This window comes from Podarcis filfolensis (genome assembly GCF_964270895.1).
Source record: "Podarcis filfolensis genome assembly, chromosome: 10".
Taxonomy (NCBI): Eukaryota; Metazoa; Chordata; class Lepidosauria; order Squamata; family Lacertidae; genus Podarcis; species Podarcis filfolensis.
The window spans coordinates 18791951-18809319 of NC_139612.1; the positions used below are offsets into that span (position 1 = coordinate 18791951).

The 17369-nt window shown below is 49.1% G+C and overlaps 1 protein-coding gene across 1 annotated transcript in view; it reads left to right on the forward strand.

Moving 5' to 3' along the window:
* Positions 1 to 17369, forward strand: part of SLC13A1 (solute carrier family 13 member 1) — a 94057-nt gene that overhangs the window by 26416 nt on the left and 50272 nt on the right. The gene's annotated exons all lie outside the window — the stretch shown is intronic.

The following is a 17369-nucleotide window of genomic DNA, read 5'->3' on the forward strand; positions in this document are numbered from 1 at the left end:
GTAAAGGACTCCTGACAGTTAAGTCCAGTCGCAGACGACTCTGGGGTTGTGCGCTCATCTCGCTTTATAGGCCGAGGGAGCCAGCGTTTTGTCCGCAGACAGTTTTTCTGGGTCGTGTGGCCAGCATGACTAAGCCGCTTCTGGCGCAATGGAACCAGAGCAGCCATTCACCTTCCTGCTGCAGTGGTACCTATTTATCTACTTGCACTTCAAAGTTTGTTGAAATGAATAAATAAATAAATACTCCCATTGTCAGAGACTGCCTCTAGGTCCCGGCTCACAAAGGACCAACGCTAGCCGGTAGAACGGAATAAAGTCTTTATTGAAGTATAGTTTCCATTTCCACATCTTAGCGTGCGTCTCTACGTCTATTCCCTAGATCGGCGAAGTCCCATCTGAATCTCCGCCTCCTGTACACCAGTTCAAGGCCCTAGCCTTGCTCCACCTTTTGCGTCTCTCCTTTCGCCTCTGGGTCCTACCACCCCCCGGGGTTCCTTCCTTCCTGGATGCCTCGGATGCGGACCCTTCGGATTCCTCCCCCTCCCTTCGGCGGGCTTTAGGACCTGGCTCCCTTTCCGGGCTGCTCATTGCGCCTCCCTCTGGTACATTTGAACTTGGCGCGCGCGCGCTGTCTCCGACCCTCCTCTCTACCGTTTCCTCGCTCTCTGACGCAGGCGTGGCTGCTGCCGGAGAGCTGCCTGTCGCTGGTGCCTGGAACTCCTCCCCCCTGCTGCTCTCTGGTGGAGTAGCTGGTCCGGATTTCCAGCTGCTGCTCTCTGAATCCCCTCTGGTCCCTTCTTCCTGGGGTGCCCCTCTTGGTAACCCCCCAGCTCTGCCCACGGGAGCCCCTTTCTGTGAATCCTCCGATTCGCTGGACAGACTTAGAGATCTCGGACGGCTATCATCGCTAACCTCTCCTTCCGATTCCTCGCCATCCGTTCCCTCTGCTCCTGAACCCCTGACATCCATCCCCCCCTCGAAGCCCCCCCTTCCCCCCTCCCCTCCTTCCGGTGTGGGTTCTGGGTGCTCCGTCGTGGCAGGGGTGAGTGCCGGATACAGTTCTTCCCTCGTGTCGTACATTACATCGGGCAGGTCTGGCTCGTCCTCCGTGCGCTCGTCGACGTCGATCTCCTCTGCTTCCATCTCCCTGCCTTCGTGTTCAAATCCCACGTCCTCCCCCAACACGTCCATGTCCATCTCTCCCCCGTTCCCCTCTGAGGGTGATGCCTGCCAGGGACCCCCCAGCCACTTCCTGCGCCACTGCTCCTCTGGTTGATTATCCCACCAATAGGAGCGGTCTGAGGCAGAACCCGAGGGTGAACCTTCCGGAGAGCGTATGTGTGGTGCCGTCTCCTCGTCCGAGTCGAACCCCTGGAACGTGCTGCCTGAAAGTGTGGGTGTGAAGAGCCAGTCATCGAAATACTCGGCTGGCATGGGCCTGTGTGGGAAAATGGCATGGAACTCTTCCTTGAGAAGAGGCTCGTCCAAGGCATAGCCCGGCACCCAACTGTTGGCGCTGGCCGGGGTATCCTCTCTGGCAAGAAGGTATTCTACTCCCTCTTCCCCCCATCTCGAGTCTAAAATCTCTGTGGCTTCGTTGATGCGCTCCCCTCTTGGCGACCCCCTTTCCCTGGGTCCTTCTCTGGGCGGATCTGGTGCTGTGCCTGGCTCGTGAAATCTATGCGGTGCTTTGTAGGGCGTGAGCACCGATCTATGGAAGACCGGATGCATTCTGGAACCCTCCGGAAGCGCTAACCGGAAGGCCACTGGATTGACCTGTGCCTGGACTTGGTAAGGCCCTAGCTGCTTATGCCCTAGCTTCTTCTTGGCCAACGATCTGGTCGGCACTGCTTGCGCTGCTAACCAAACCCAGTCTCCCACCTGTATGTCTTCCCCTACTCTCCTGTGTCTGTCAGCCTGCAGTTTGTATGCGTGCTTTGCCAGTTCCAACTGCCTCCTAAGCTGTTCGTGGACTTCCTGCAACTCTGACGCTAATTCTTCCGCTGCCTGCGGCTCCCCCTCCCCCACTCTCTCTAAACCTGGGAAGGTTCTGGGATGCCTCCCGTTGTTGGCGAAGAACGGCGTCACCCCCGTCGACACGTGCTTCGTATTGTTGTAAGCGAACTCTGCGAGGGGCAGGTAGTCCACCCACGTGTTAGGCTGCTGATTGGCGTAGCATCTCAGGTACTGCTGCATGATGGCGTTGACCCTCTCCGCTTGTCCGTTGGTCTGCGGGTGTCTCGCCGACGCTAGATTGATCTTGACGTTCAGGATGCCCATCAACTTTTGCCAGAAGTTCGAGATGAACTGCCGCCCCCGGTCGGATAGAATAGATCGTGGCAGACCGTGGACCTTAAACACGTGGTCTATGAACAGTTTGGCGGTCTGTTCTGCCGTGGCCACCTTCGCACACGGAATGAAGTGTGCCATCTTGGTAAACATGTCCACCACCACAAGCACTGCCGTCTTTCCCCTCGAACTGGGCAGATCCGTGACAAAGTCCAGGGCCACCCGTTCCCACGGCTCAGACGGCGTCTGCAACGGTTCCAGCAATCCCGCCGGCGGTTTGTGCACTGACTTGGCCCTTTGGCAGGTGTCGCATCTCGAGACGTAATCCGCTACTTCCCCCCGCATCTTGGGCCACCAAAAGTCTCTGGTCACTAGTTCTACAGTCTTTTCTCTGCCAAAGTGCCCGGCAGTGGGGGCGTCGTGTAGCTGCTGCAGCACCCTTGCGCGGAGGTCATTCCCCGGCACGTAGAGTGCTCCCTTGCGGATGAGCAAACCGTCTCTGATCTGGAACTCGTCGTCCTTCACCGTGCCCTTGTGCACCTCCTCCATCTTGGCTAGCGCGAAGGGGTCCTCCTGCAACGCTCGACGTACGGCGTCCAGATCCACGGTCGCCGAGGCGCAAGCCCACGCTTCCGGTGCGAAAATGTGCTTGGCTGCCGACGGTGCCTCCTCCTCGAGGTATTGCGGCTTTCTGGACAAGGCATCCGCCATGATGTTGTTGTCACCCGGGATGTACTCTATCTTGAAGTCGAAGTCCGCGAAGAACTCTGCCCATCTAATGTGCCTCTGATTCAGGAACCTCGCCGTGCGCCAGTACTCTAGATTCTTGTGGTCCGTGCGTACCTGCACTGTGTGTCTGGCTCCGATAAGGAAGTGCCGCCACGCTTTGAACGCTGCATGGATGGCTAGCAACTCCCTGTCCCAGATGGTGTAATTCTGCTCCGACTTGCTGAGCTTCCTTGAGTAGAAGGCGCACGGCCTCCAGTCCCCCTGCTGGTCTTGTTGCAACAGTACAGCTCCCACGGCTCTGTCTGAGGCGTCCGTCTCCACCCTCATCGGTCTGCTGGGATTCACATGCAGCAGCTGCTCCTCGGAAGCGAAGAGACGCTTGAGTTTCTGAAAGGACTGCTCCGCTTCCTCCGTCCAGATAAACTTCTTCTTCTTGGAGCTGAGCGTGTCAGTGATGGCCGCCGTTTGCATAGCGAACCCCTTGATGAACTTGCGATAAAAGTTGGCAAAGCCGACAAACCGCTGGACTTCCTTCCTATTGCGCGGGCTTTTCCAGTCCAATACTGAGCGAACCTTGGCGCTGTCCATGGCGAGCCCCTTGTCCGACAGTTTATAGCCCAGGAAATCCACCTCCGTCACGTCGAACTGGCACTTCTCCAGCTTGGCGTACAGCCTGTGCTCCTTTAGTCTCCGCAGAACTTCCCTGACATCCCTCTCGTGCGCTTCTCGCGACTCAGAAAATATCAGGATGTCGTCCAGGAAGCATACGCATTTCTTGTAAAGGAGTCCCGCCAACACGTGATGCATAAAGGCTTGAAAACAGTGAGAGCCATTTTGTAATCCGAAGGGCATAACTCTGTATTCGTAGGTGCCCAGTGGTGTGAACATGGCCGTCTTCCACTCGTCGCCCTCCCGCACACGAATCAGGTTGTACGCGCCTCGCAGATCCAACTTGGTGAAAACGCGTCCTTTCCTTACCGTCGCGAGCAGGTCGTCTATTTTGGGCATGGGGAAGGACGAGGGCTTGGTTTTCGAGTTCAAAATTCGAAAGTCAACTACAAGCCTCTTCTGGGGCGTGTCTCGCTTCTTCACAAAGAATACTGGACTGCCCCCTACAGCTTTCGACTCCCGAATGAACCCGCGCTTCAAATTGTGGTCTATGAACTCCCTAAGTTCCTGCAGTTCGTCCTCAGACATGGAATACAGTTTCCCTGTTGGCAGCGTTGCCCCCGGCAGGAGATCAATCTTGCAGTCATAGGGTCTGTGGGGGGGCAGTTTGTCCGCCTCCTTCTCGCAGAAGACCTCCAAAAACTCCTTGTACTTGTTGGGCACCGCTTGCACCATGCCTAGGTGTAGCTGCGGTGCATCCTCTCGCCCCTCTCCTTCCTGGCAGGTCTGGATGCAGTGCGCTGCGCAGTAGGAAGAGCAGAAGGTCAATTGCCGCTGGTACCACGCTAATGCCGGGCTGTGCCTATCCAGCCAACTCATGCCCAACACTATGGGCGTGTCCGACAATTGGGTGACGTTGAAGCTGATGACTTCTCGGTGATTCCCAATTTGCATCACCATAGGTGGTGTCTGCTGCACCACCTGCCCCCCTAGCAGTTCCCTGCCATCCACTGTGACCACGTTCAGGGGCAGTGTGGCTGGCAGTAGCGCTATGTTGTGTTGTTGAAGGAATTCCAGTGCGATAAAGTCCGCATTACTGCCAGAGTCAATCGTAATCGGCACTTCTAAAGTGAGACCACTGGGCAGCTGGAGCGATGCGGTGAGCTGCACCACTGGTTTGGGCGGGAGGGGATCCGTGGGCTTCAAAATCTCTGGGGACTTCTTCACTGACTCGCCTGGCTGGCCCCCAGTGCTTCCGTTTCCCTGCCGTGGTTCACTTTGCTGAGTTGCTCCCATTACTGTCATTGAAGCTGCAGTGTGCTTGTGGAGCCTCTGGGGACACTCTTTCGCCATGTGCTTCGAACTGTCACAGATGTAACACTTCCTGTTCCCTCTAGGCTGCTTTGTTTTGACTGCTCCCGGTGTTAAGGCTCTGGTGGCTGAATGAGCTCTAGCACCGCCGATCTCCATCGGCTCCTCCCCCCCTGCTTGCGGAGGCGTTGATTGCGCACGCGCGACATCCCTGGGCAAGAGGGAGGGCACTCTGGCTGGTGTACGTCCCCAACGCCCTTCTCCTCTGTCCCAAGGGCGGTCCTCCAGCCTCACCCCTACTGCAAGCGATCTGTCCACCACTTCCTGGGTGCTTTTGGGTCTCTCCCCCCGCGCTATCTCATCCTTGATTTGGGGGTTCAATCCTTCCCAATAAAGATCTCTAACGGGGGGGGAATCCTTGTCCCACCCCAAGGCATTGACCAATGCAAAAAAGCGGGAGTGATACTGCCTCACGCTGGCTTTCCCTTGTCTCAGCTCAAATATGTCCTTACGGGCAATGTCAATGTCTATTTTCGATAGAAAGCAAGAATCCATCGCTTTAATGAATGCAGCTGAACTCTGGAGCGCTGGGTCCATATCTCTCCACAGATTGCGCAGACATGCTTTCGCTTCTCCATGCAAATGAGACAAGATAAACCCCACTTTTTCTTGCTCATCTCTAAACTCTTTCTCCAGCAGTTTCAGCGCAAACTGCACGTCTGCTCGGAAATTGGGGTACTGCTGCAAATTCCCATCAAAGTGAGATACAATGCTGCCTCCAGTCCTTCCCAACCCGATTCCCTCGGATCTGGAACCCGTTTGTGCCTGCTTAGTAAGCACTTCCAACCTGGCTTGGAGATCTCGGCATGCAGCAGCCGCTTCATCCTCTCTTTTCCTGGAGGCGATTATCTCTGCGCTGAGCTGCGTTACCGCTTCTCGCAGGGAAGCAATTTGCTCTTCAGTAGACATGTCGCTTGACTTTTGTGAGCTCCAAAGGCACCAGTCCTCTTTCCTCCCTGCTTCGCTCCCCACACGCCGCTTGAGTCAAAGAGAACTGATGAAAACTTCTGGGAGATGGGACTTACTGTCAGAGACTGCCTCTAGGTCCCGGCTCACAAAGGACCAACGCTAGCCGGTAGAACGGAATAAAGTCTTTATTGAAGTATAGTTTCCATTTCCACATCTTAGCGTGCGTCTCTACGTCTATTCCCTAGATCGGCGAAGTCCCATCTGAATCTCCGCCTCCTGTACACCAGTTCAAGGCCCTAGCCTTGCTCCACCTTTTGCGTCTCTCCTTTCGCCTCTGGGTCCTACCACCCCCCGGGGTTCCTTCCTTCCTGGATGCCTCGGATGCGGACCCTTCGGATTCCTCCCCCTCCCTTCGGCGGGCTTTAGGACCTGGCTCCCTTTCCGGGCTGCTCATTGCGCCTCCCTCTGGTACATTTGAACTTGGCGCGCGCGCGCTGTCTCCGACCCTCCTCTCTACCGTTTCCTCGCTCTCTGACGCAGGCGTGGCTGCTGCCGGAGAGCTGCCTGTCGCTGGTGCCTGGAACTCCTCCCCCCTGCTGCTCTCTGGTGGAGTAGCTGGTCCGGATTTCCAGCTGCTGCTCTCTGAATCCCCTCTGGTCCCTTCTTCCTGGGGTGCCCCTCTTGGTAACCCCCCAGCTCTGCCCACGGGAGCCCCTTTCTGTGAATCCTCCGATTCGCTGGACAGACTTAGAGATCTCGGACGGCTATCATCGCTAACCTCTCCTTCCGATTCCTCGCCATCCGTTCCCTCTGCTCCTGAACCCCTGACACCCATGATTTCTCTGTTCAGCCTTGGCTGCCCCCTCCATGTGACCCCTGAACAATAATGTTAACAGATAAGGTAAAAAAGGTAAAGGTAAAGGACCCCTGGACGATTGGTCAAAGGCTACTATGGGATTGCGACACTCAGCTCGCTTTTCAGGCCAATGGAGCCGGCGTTTGTCCACAGACAGCTTTCCGGGTCATGTGGCCAGCAGGACTAAACTGCTTCTGGTGCAACGGAACACCGTGATGGAAGCCAGAGCACACGGAAACGCCATTTACCTTCCTGCCACAGAGGTACCTATTTATCTACTTCCACTGGCGTGCTTTCTAACTGCTAGGTTGGCAGGAGCTGGGACAGAGCAACCGGAGCTCACCCCATCATGGGGATTCGAACCATGACCTTCTGATCAGCAAGCTCAAGAGGAGCAGTGGTTTAGACCACTGTGCCACCCGTGTCCGGCTAGGCTACGACCCTTTTCCTCTAGTCTTACATATGGAGGGGATTTGTTATCATCTAGAAGTATCCAGATGTGAGCACACATACCCAGTCTGAAGTGGTGCAGTTCATGCAGAGGTTAACTTTCCTCAATGAAAATCAGAGCAGCATTTCTGAAAGGCTCAGACAGCAAACATGAGGATATTTCCATGTATTTTGCTCCATGCATCACTACAGTTTTCCAAGATGTATAAAGAGAGATTTTTTTAAAAAAACTGCAGCAATATTGAGAAGGCTTGGTAGAAAAGTTTTTTTGTGGTTTCAGAGGCCACAGAATTACTGTTCACCTCACCAGATGGATGACCTGCTCAAATTATGTTGGGGTGAGGAACATAAAAGGCTTTCCAGTCTTATGACAGCTCATATCTGACCTCTTAAGGCTTTTGCCCCAGACAGCAGAGCTGCCATGTGGTAACTTATCTATGGCCAGCTGTTCTGGGAGAAAGAGGTGGCTGGGAGACTTCTATTATTATTATTTCCATAGCCCTAGATGATTTTCAGGGGATTTGAGAGGGATGCCACATATGCCAGGAATTATTGCCTAAGAATCCCCAAAAGCCAAGCCAAAAGATTTAAGATTCCTTTCCAACACGTTCATCAGATCTGTTTGGGCCTCTTCCCCTCCATGCAAATATTTTTGCATGTGGGATGATTTACTATTCAAACCAGCTGCGGCTAACTAGCTGCAGTTGCCATCTGGCCAACTTTAACCCAGCCTGAAATGTGCTGTGTTTGTTTGTTTTAAATCTTCTGGCTGCATCTTTTTAGAACATAGGCAGAAGAGACAACCTATCTGTAGCTCATAACCACCGCTTATGACGCATGTGAGCAGGGCCAGATTTAGGTTTGATGAGGCCCTAAGCTACTAAACATAATGGGGCCCTTTATATGTCCAGCTGTCCTTGTAAACAACCAATTATCACTGTTTTTTGTGTTGAATATATGCTATATGGTAATTTATGTACCTAATAGGTATCTAAAGCCATTCACACATAACAAAATATGTATTTTATCAAAGTGCATCCAGTTTTTTTCCTTTAAATTTTTTGGGGGCCCCCAAGAGAGTGGGGCCCTAAGCTATAGCTTGTTTAGTTTATATGTAAATCTGGTGCCTCATGTGAGTTGAAAACGAAAATGAGCAGATCAGCTTCTTTCCAAACCTTTCACAATAAATCAGTGGGATGGATTCACGTACCTCAGGTGTGGTTCTCCAGGTGGTGCCAAACTACAACTCCCATCACCCCTGGCAGTTGGCTGTGCCTGCTGAGGCTGATGGGAATTGCTGTTCAGCGAAACCTTGAAAGCCAAAGGTTTCCCGCAACTGATATACCTGTTTACGGGCAAGTTCAGTCTTGTCGTTGGCATCTGTCTGGTGTGCGCCTCCAGGTATGAAGTCAAACCACTGTGCTAGCAGCACCAAAGTGACCTCTCCAGAGTGCAAGCCTGGGCAATTCGTATGGAGGTCTTGGGCTGTCCAGAGAACATGACCCCACCCCCAACCTTGCTGATGTGGTCCAAAGGAAGCAGACCAATATGTTTGGCACCAGACTGGCTGCAGGAGCTGATGGAAGGAGACATACAAGGTGCCATCCAACCATCTTAGGGACTCCTCTATGGATTTTTGCAGGGTTTCAGCCAATGCCCCCAAACAGTCAAAGATGAAATCAATTGAACAGACTTTAAAACATGAGATAGACATGGGTCCTTGATGCCACCAAGGGGAGTGCCTGAAGGTCTCATGGGGTTCATGGATGCCACGATAGGGGTTCCAGGTATATAAAATGAACTAGTCCACATACCCTGTCCATGTTTGATGTGAACTGTCTGTACTGCTATAAACCAATGCGAGCTAAAGCACTTTGCTCCCCTCCACATGTGATTTAGGGTCATCCTGCCAGCTTAGAAGTACAGACCAGTCACAGAATATGAGGAAACCTTTATAAGAGGTGAGGTTCACAGGGAGACCTGCACTTAGAGAGTCCAATAAAATTCCAGTTTGCTCAGACAAGTTTTCCATTCTACGAAATGTGGCTCTTTGCACCTTCTAAGAGCAAAAGGTAGAAGGCAAAAATATATTTGTGCATCTGGGCTTCAGTTTGGCTCATCACTATTATTACCATAGGGTTCCTCACCGTTTCAGTGGAATTAACTGTGCAAGGCACCTGTATAAATAATTCTTCTGAAAGCATGGGGAAGCTGAGCCTAATAATGACTCGCTCAAGAAGATGAGCAGGAAGTCAGCCAGAAAACCTGTATTCCCTGTCTGTTCTGTGGTGTCGCCCAGGAATCTATAGCTATCTCTGTGTATATCTCTGCAGAGGGAGAAACTGCATTGTGCAAGGCTACTCTTGAGCAAATGTGAGTTTCATTAATGTGCAAGCACAACGCTAGATTGTGCAGAGATATAGGGAATGCTATTCCAGGAATGTCTCAGGAATGACTCCCAAGCATTTGCCTGAAAGTCTCAGCAGAGCTACATGCATGCAAGTTCCTGTGTATAGTTCAGGGACTATAGAAAAATCAGTATCTCTCATTGCTTGTATAGTTTTATTTGAAAAGACTCAGGTTCATATCTTGGAAATAGGAAAAGGGCTTGCAGTCCAAATCCATCTCTCCTGAATTCTCTGAAGGTCTATCTGCTCACCCAGGAACAATTTCACTGCACTTCCAGGCCACTAAAAGTTTGTGCATTTCAGTGCAGATGCCTGAAATCTTCATGCACAAGCTTTTTGTACACCCCCTGCTTTAGATTCTTTGTTTTCATTCCCCATGATTGCAAATTACTATCTAATAAAAGAGTCCTCTCTAGGTTTCCAAGAACTGAACCATAGCAAAAGGAACCCATTCATTTTCTATTCTGTTTTGACACTCCAAAATTAATGCTGCTATATCAAAATTATACAGAGAAACCTGTTACACAATACATTGCTGAGTTCATTCATTGTGACAGCAAGTAAAACAGCTCTGGAGAGAGAAAAGAGCAGTGTGATCTAGGTTACAGTCTCTGCTTTGCATAAGCAAGATTTTTCCCCTCTTTGGTGCCAACTTGTTTGCACAATAGCTCAAATTGGTACAGACAGCCCATTAGATTTTTCATATCACCAGGCTAATAGGAATCTAACTTTAGAAACCATTTTATAATCTGGGGGATGGGGAAGTGCATAGTTTAGTGTAGACATTTTCATTACCTGTTGACAATTTATACTAGCCACAGAATTGTGATCCTCTAAAAAAATATTTTGAAGGCAACAATCTCTTTCTTTTCCTACATTCTGCTCTAGTTGGCTGCTTGGGTTGGCCTATCCCAGGAACGGAAATGTTCTATGAATGATATGCTGTGATTTTCATTCCCACATCCAGAAGCACATTACAGGTTTAGCACTGGGAGACTAATGCAACAACAAACCATGTAGCAACAAATTGTTACAAGGAAAAAAATACTGTTACAAGAACAAACACTTCCTCCTTCCATTCTGCATTTCTTTGAACATAAGGGGAGGAGTTTAGAAGCTTTTGGTTCTTGTTTCTGGTAAACCATAGACTGCTATTTTGTTCAAAGTGACAAACTATGCTTTCCACTAACTTTTCCATAGTTTGCCTTCAAAACCAGATTCCAAAACATGGTTTGATCCTGATTTGACTCCTAGCTTGAGGGTGACCAAAGGTTAGCACAAACCACAGTTTCCGGCATTCTGATGAAATGGCAAATTAGGGGGCGAACTAAGCACTCAAAAACATGAAGGAAGGGAAAGAGGAAGAAGGAATTATTTGAGCTCAAGCCTTGTTGCTAATCATTCTTGGAATAGTAAATTGTCTTTATGTCTGAATTAAGTGTGATTTCCCAAAGTAACTTAGTTAAGCAAAGCCATTTCTCTTAGTGTAATTCTATGCACATATGTACATGAGTATATAATTTTTCAACCAGCACACTAGAGATATTTCCTTTGGAGGGATGCAGATAATCACTAAACACATGCATCTATTATCATGACTAAGAAAACATAGATTGGAAATTCTCATTGCAAAATGCTTTTTCTTTCACCTTCTTCAGATATTCTGATGGTAGCCAAAGCTATGAGTTACAGCTATGAGTGATAATATAGGAAGAGCCAAAATGTTGCATAGAGATCCCACAGAAGCCTTGGGCAAAAGACATGTTTGCTGCCGATGGCACAACCACCACCCACATTAATCAGAAGATACCAGTAAGACATGTAACAAAGTGTTGCAGTGTACCTCTGAACAAGGAAGGATTCCAAGAGTTTCCTCTGTGCCAGTAAGAGAGCAGGAGTATCTGCTTGACCTAGTGCCCAGGTTCAGATAACCTCACAAAGCAGGGAATGGACTCCCCATGTTGTAAGGGTGTTTGAGGTTGGGTGGCAGCAAGGAAGATTTTCCCATAATTCTCTGAGCTGCGGAATCTGCTCTGGTCTCAGGTAGCCAAAGTTCTACAAGGGCAGTCACTTTCTATCTTGTGTGTGTGTGTTTGGCCACTTATGGTGGCTTGAATTTTATCTACTTCTTCATAACTGAGGGTTCTCCCTGGTATGTTGTGCCTTGTATGACGCTGGCTTTCATCTCATAGTGACTGGCACAGGCCACTCAAGTTCAGTGCTGGAGTAATGTTGACATACCCTCCCGTATTTCTCCAATGAAAATAGAGACCTCCCCTCCGACATTTCTCCAATGAAAACAGGGATGCCCTATTCCATACCCTCCAACATTTCTCTGACAAAAATAGGGACACTCTAAGGACAAGCAGGACATTCCGGGATCAAATCAGAAACCGGGACGGCTTCTGTAAATCCAGGACTGTCCCTGGAAAGTAGGGACACTTGGAGGAGCTGCCTTAAATATCTCTCACATAAAATAACTAATTTTATTTTGATAGGAATCTTAAACACTTTTGCCTTTATCCATAGAGATGAAAGATCTGGGAATCAAGTGACCAATTCAGGCAAATATAACTAGTAGTGATGGCTATCAACCTGGATGACTTTAGAAAGGATTGGACAAATTCATGGGAGGCAGTGGCAACTAACCCTGCTGGCTATGTTCTTATGGCTCAGTGCTAGCTGCACCGGCAGAAAAAGGGTAGATGATAAATTGACAAAACTACCACGCAAGTGTTGGCAGCGGATCGATTTACAGCAAACATGTAAAACTTGGAGTGCCAGCTTCACCCGCTACAATATGATCAGGGGATGTTAAATATTGTCAAGTATCAAAGTCAAACAACAAACTGAAATATCATCGGATGTGCTATTGCTATGAAATATTCAGTGAATATCCTGCAAATGTTTGAAGATGCAGAGAACATCTGGCAAATGTTTGACATCCTGGTTTGCAGAGAGAATTTGGGGAAGCAAATTCATTACAGCTGTGGGTTGGGAGAGCGTAACATGAAAAGTGACTGTAGGTGTTTTTCGGTTCACACGAAAACTGAGGGAATGGCGTTTAAATACTGCCAGCAATGGCTGGATCTACGCTGACCTGTTTAACGTTATTTCCCATTACTAGAATATTATTAGATATGTTGTTCTAAAACATCACAGGGCATACTTGTTAATTAAAACGTCTTTTACCTTTTCCCTCCCGTCAAATGTACTCAGGTAAGATCCTCCCCCTATAGTGTGGGCTGGGTGGTCCCTCCCCCTACCTGGCCTGATCACCTTGGCAATGCCTCCCCAGGCGGGATTGGGCAACTGGCTGAGACCTCCAGGTATCCCACCTGGGGAAGGCGAAGCGAAGCCTGTGCTAATGGTGCCGCATAGGGTCCAGGGGGCTGCGCACGAACATGCAAAGGGCGCCCCCCGTTTAATGTGGGGAGTGGTCATTCCCATTATTAGACTAATATTAGATATGTTGTTCTAAAACATCACAGGGCATACTGGTTAATTAAAACGTTTTTTACCTTTTCCCTCCCATCAAAGGTAAGTAATACCTGGCCACACCATTTCCCAAAACACTGTTTCTTTCCCTGCTGCTGGTCGCTGTTTGCTCTGCTCCACCCTCTGGTGTTACATTTTAATCCTCCCTCCCTCCCTGCTCGAATACCATAGGAGGGGTGTCAGAGTTTGAATGCAGTAAAGAAAGGTAAAACACTACATAGGGACATATGAGCAGTGTTTCACCGTTACAGTCATACCTCGGGTTACATATGCTTCAGGTTGAGCGTTTCCAAGGAACGCGTTACTTCCGGGTTTCGCTGCTCATGCATGCGCAGACGCTCAAAATGACATCATGTGCATGCGCAGATGCGGCGACCTGCACATGCGCACATGCGGGTTGCCTTTGCTTCAGGATGCAAATGGGGCTCCGGAACAGATCCCGTTCGCAACCAGAGGTACCACTGTATAGCTGCATAAAACAATTAACAACAACAATTTACGGTGGTACCTCGGGTTAAGTACTTAATTCGTTCCAGAGGTCCGTTCTTAACCTGAAACTGTTCTTAACCTGAAGCACCACTTTAGCTAATGGGGCCTCCAGCTGCTGCCGCGCCGCCAGAGCAGGATTTCTGTTCTTATCCTGAAGCAAAGTTCTTAACCTGAAGCACTATTTCTGGGTTAGCGGAGTGCGTAACCTGAAGCGTATGTAACCCGAGGTACCACTGTATTACTTTCCCCAGCCACTCTGGGCGGCTTCCAACAGGAGATTAAAAATACATTAAAATATCAGTTATTAAGCATTAAATTTATTAAGCATTAAACGATAAAAAGCAAGGTAATAACGCATTGTGCATGTAAAAAGTAGGGCGTCATGTGTCCATGTACATTAGCAAAACCATTCCTTAACCCCTCCTTAACGTTAAAAACCATGAGTGTAGACCCACCATATATTCAGTGAAAACATTGTGGCTTGGATACATGCTGAAGGAACTGCATGACTGTGTAAAACAGTGAGCGTAGAATCGCCCAGAATGGTACAACATGAGGAAGGGACTTTGGGTTGATGTTTGTGGCATCGTTCAGAGCCCTTAATACACTGCAGGATAAAAGAACCTGTCCACCCCCAATATTGTTAGACTAAAACTTGCAACATCCTTGGCCCATGACCTTTCTGGCTGGGGATCACGGGAGTTGGCAGTATGTGTCTGAATATCAGTTGTTGGGAGAGTTCTCTTGTGCTCAGGTCCTGCATGTGGGTTTCATATAGTCACTGTGAGAGCAGGATACTGGACTAGAAGGACCATTGGCCTGATCCAGCAGGTGATAACAACAACAACAACAACAACAACAACAACAACAACAACAACAACAATAACAATAATTTATTATTTACACCCCGCCCATCTGGCTGGTTCTCCAGCCACTCTGGGCGGCTTCCAACGGAATATTAAAATACAATAACCTATTAAACATTAAAAGCTTCCCTAAACAGGGCTGCCTTCAGATGTCTTCTAAAAATCCGGTAGTTGTTTATTTCTTTGACATCTGGTGGGAGGGCGTTCCATAGGGTGGACGCCAATACCGAGAAGGCCCTCTGCCTGGTTCCCTGTAACTTGGCTTCTCGTAGCGAGGGAACCGCCAGAAGGCCCTTGGCACTGGACCTCAGTGTCCGGGCACTTATGTTCTTACGTTGAAATCCGAAATCATCTGAAAGACCACTCGTACGATCTGTCCTGAGCAGGACTAGTCAGGTTAAGATGCTAATCCTATTAGCCTCGCACTTGTCTGGGTCACTGCAAACTACTGCAGCACAAGGAAATGGCTACCCTGGCTGAAATGGGCACTTAATCAGATTAATTAACTTTTTCACTTCCCACTGCTTTTTGTACACACTGCAGTACATTTCCTTCAGAGGAGCATGAGAAGTTCAGCAGTACAAAAGAAAATTACATCAGCGGCTATAGTTGGCAAATAGTTGTGGGTCAGTGAGGTTGCATGTTTGCTGGGTAATTAAAATCTGGATCAACTGGCAGGCCGATCCAAAGTTTGATGACTGAAGCACAACTGATTCTGCAATGTATGACTGAGGGTGGGGAGAGTGGACTAGCAAGATGAGGAAACTGAAATCAGCTGACTGGCATCTCCATTAGTTTGGGGTACTTGCCAGAGATGGTTTGTACAGTTTCTTTTTCTTTTTCTAGTTGTTGAACAAGATACATATGCAACAAATCTACGTGACTCCCACATTTAAAAACTGCAAAGCGTGAAGCAGCCTTTAGTCTGTCAAGGATTGAAACCCGATATAATAATTAATTGTACAGAGGGCATGCTTCATGGGACTGATGAGAGTTATAGTTCAGCAGCATCTGCAGGACCAAATGTTCCCCACTCCTTATTAAGGAGTCCAAAAACTTTGTCAGACTCTTCTTCAGGCTGGATCAAACATAAATACGAAGTGGGCTGTGGCCTTCTGGGTCAAGTGCAATAGAGTGCATGTGTGTGTTTCTTGGGCATGGTAGGAAAAAACCCCTCAGAGCATGCCATGGCATTGTTTCAGAAATGTCGAAAATGTCATTTCAGAATTAGAACAGAAAGTTCCCTTTCATGACACCAGAGAATTTCTGCATTGGGATGGGATTGTGATACAGTAGCACCTCGGGTTAAGTACTTAATTCGTTCCGGAGGTCCGAACTTAACCTGAAACTGTTCTTAACCTGAAGCACCACTTTAGCTAATGGGGCCTCCTGCTGCTGCCACGCCACCAGAGCACGATTTCTGTTCTCATCCTGAAGCAAAGTTCTTAACCTGAAGCACTATTTCTGGGTTAGCGGAGTCTGTAACCTGAAGCGTATGTAACCTGAAGCATATGTAACCCGAGGTACCACTGTATATGTGTGGAAGGGGCCCATGCCACAAGTTTGTGTTGTCTGAGTCCCTAAACTATGACTCTCATCATCTCTGACCATTGGCCATACTGGCTGAGTACAACAACATCTGGAGGACCACAGATTAGCCCAGGGTTTTCCAAACTTGGGTCTCCAGTTGTTTGTGGACTACAGCTCCCATCACTCCTGACTATGGGTCCTGGAAGCTAGGGATGATGGGAGTTGTAGTCCAAAAACAGCTGGAGACCCAAGTTTGGGAAACCCTGGGTTAGCGGGTCAAGTTTCATAGGCTGGCTCCAGGTCTGAGGGGGTCTTAAGCAATGTGTCCCTCTCTTCCTCTTCTGTCATTTGGCTGTGGTGAGCAGGAACATTCCTGCCTGCAGTGACAGTATTCCAAGCAGTGTTGGGTACCTGGGTTTAGCCACCATTTGATTTCCTGGCAACTCCTAAGAGCTTGAGCGTGTTGTGGGAAATGGTGACTCAGTTCAGCTGCAGGAAGAGGGCAGAATAATGGGGCTGCACCTCCAGGAGGCCCTGGGTGCTGATGCCAGTCCTATGCTTTCATCATAGCAAGACGATTCCTGCACATCATGGGGATATTTTGATTGACTCAGCATTTCTGCCATCATAGCATGCTTCATACATTACTCAGACAGCTGAACTCTGCACTCCCCAGGCTACAGTTAAAAATGGGAACTGTCAACAGGCAGCAGGGTGAGAAAACACATATAGACATGGGAAGCAGCTAAAGACTGCCACATTATTACTTTTCATAGATAAAAAAAGTGCAGAATCGCACACACCGGCCAGTTTCTGTTTTGATTTGAAATGTTCATTTTGCGCTTCTCAGAAGTACATAAAGGCAAGAAGCGGGCAGGAGGAGCTCTGGCCTGTAATGGCGCCCACCTGAGAGGTCCTGTGACTGCACTCCGGCACAGGTCACAACACTGTTGTGGTTCAGAGGCATCCAAGAACACTGTGCTTACATTATCCCTTTCTCACTGCTCACAAGTAAGGAGGAACACCGGCATGGTGCTATCAGAGTACGAAGCAAGAGTTCTGAACTCAGTTCACTTTCCACTGTACTTCTGAATTTAACCAAAGTAGCTTTGAAACTTGAACAACCCCCTCACGAAGTCTCAGGACTCAGAGAACACACGCCCCACCCAGCTTGTCTTCAGGCTTCATGAAAGGGCAGGGTGAAGAAGAAGGCTTCTCAACAGGGCCTGGGTGGGTTCCTAGATCTCTTTCTGGCAGAACGGAAGAATAAAAAAGAGTGCAGTCAGGATAGAAAGTATTTCATATCTTCACTGGGAAAGGCACCTCTTATCTAATGGTAAGACACTAAAACAATCAAGAGCTATA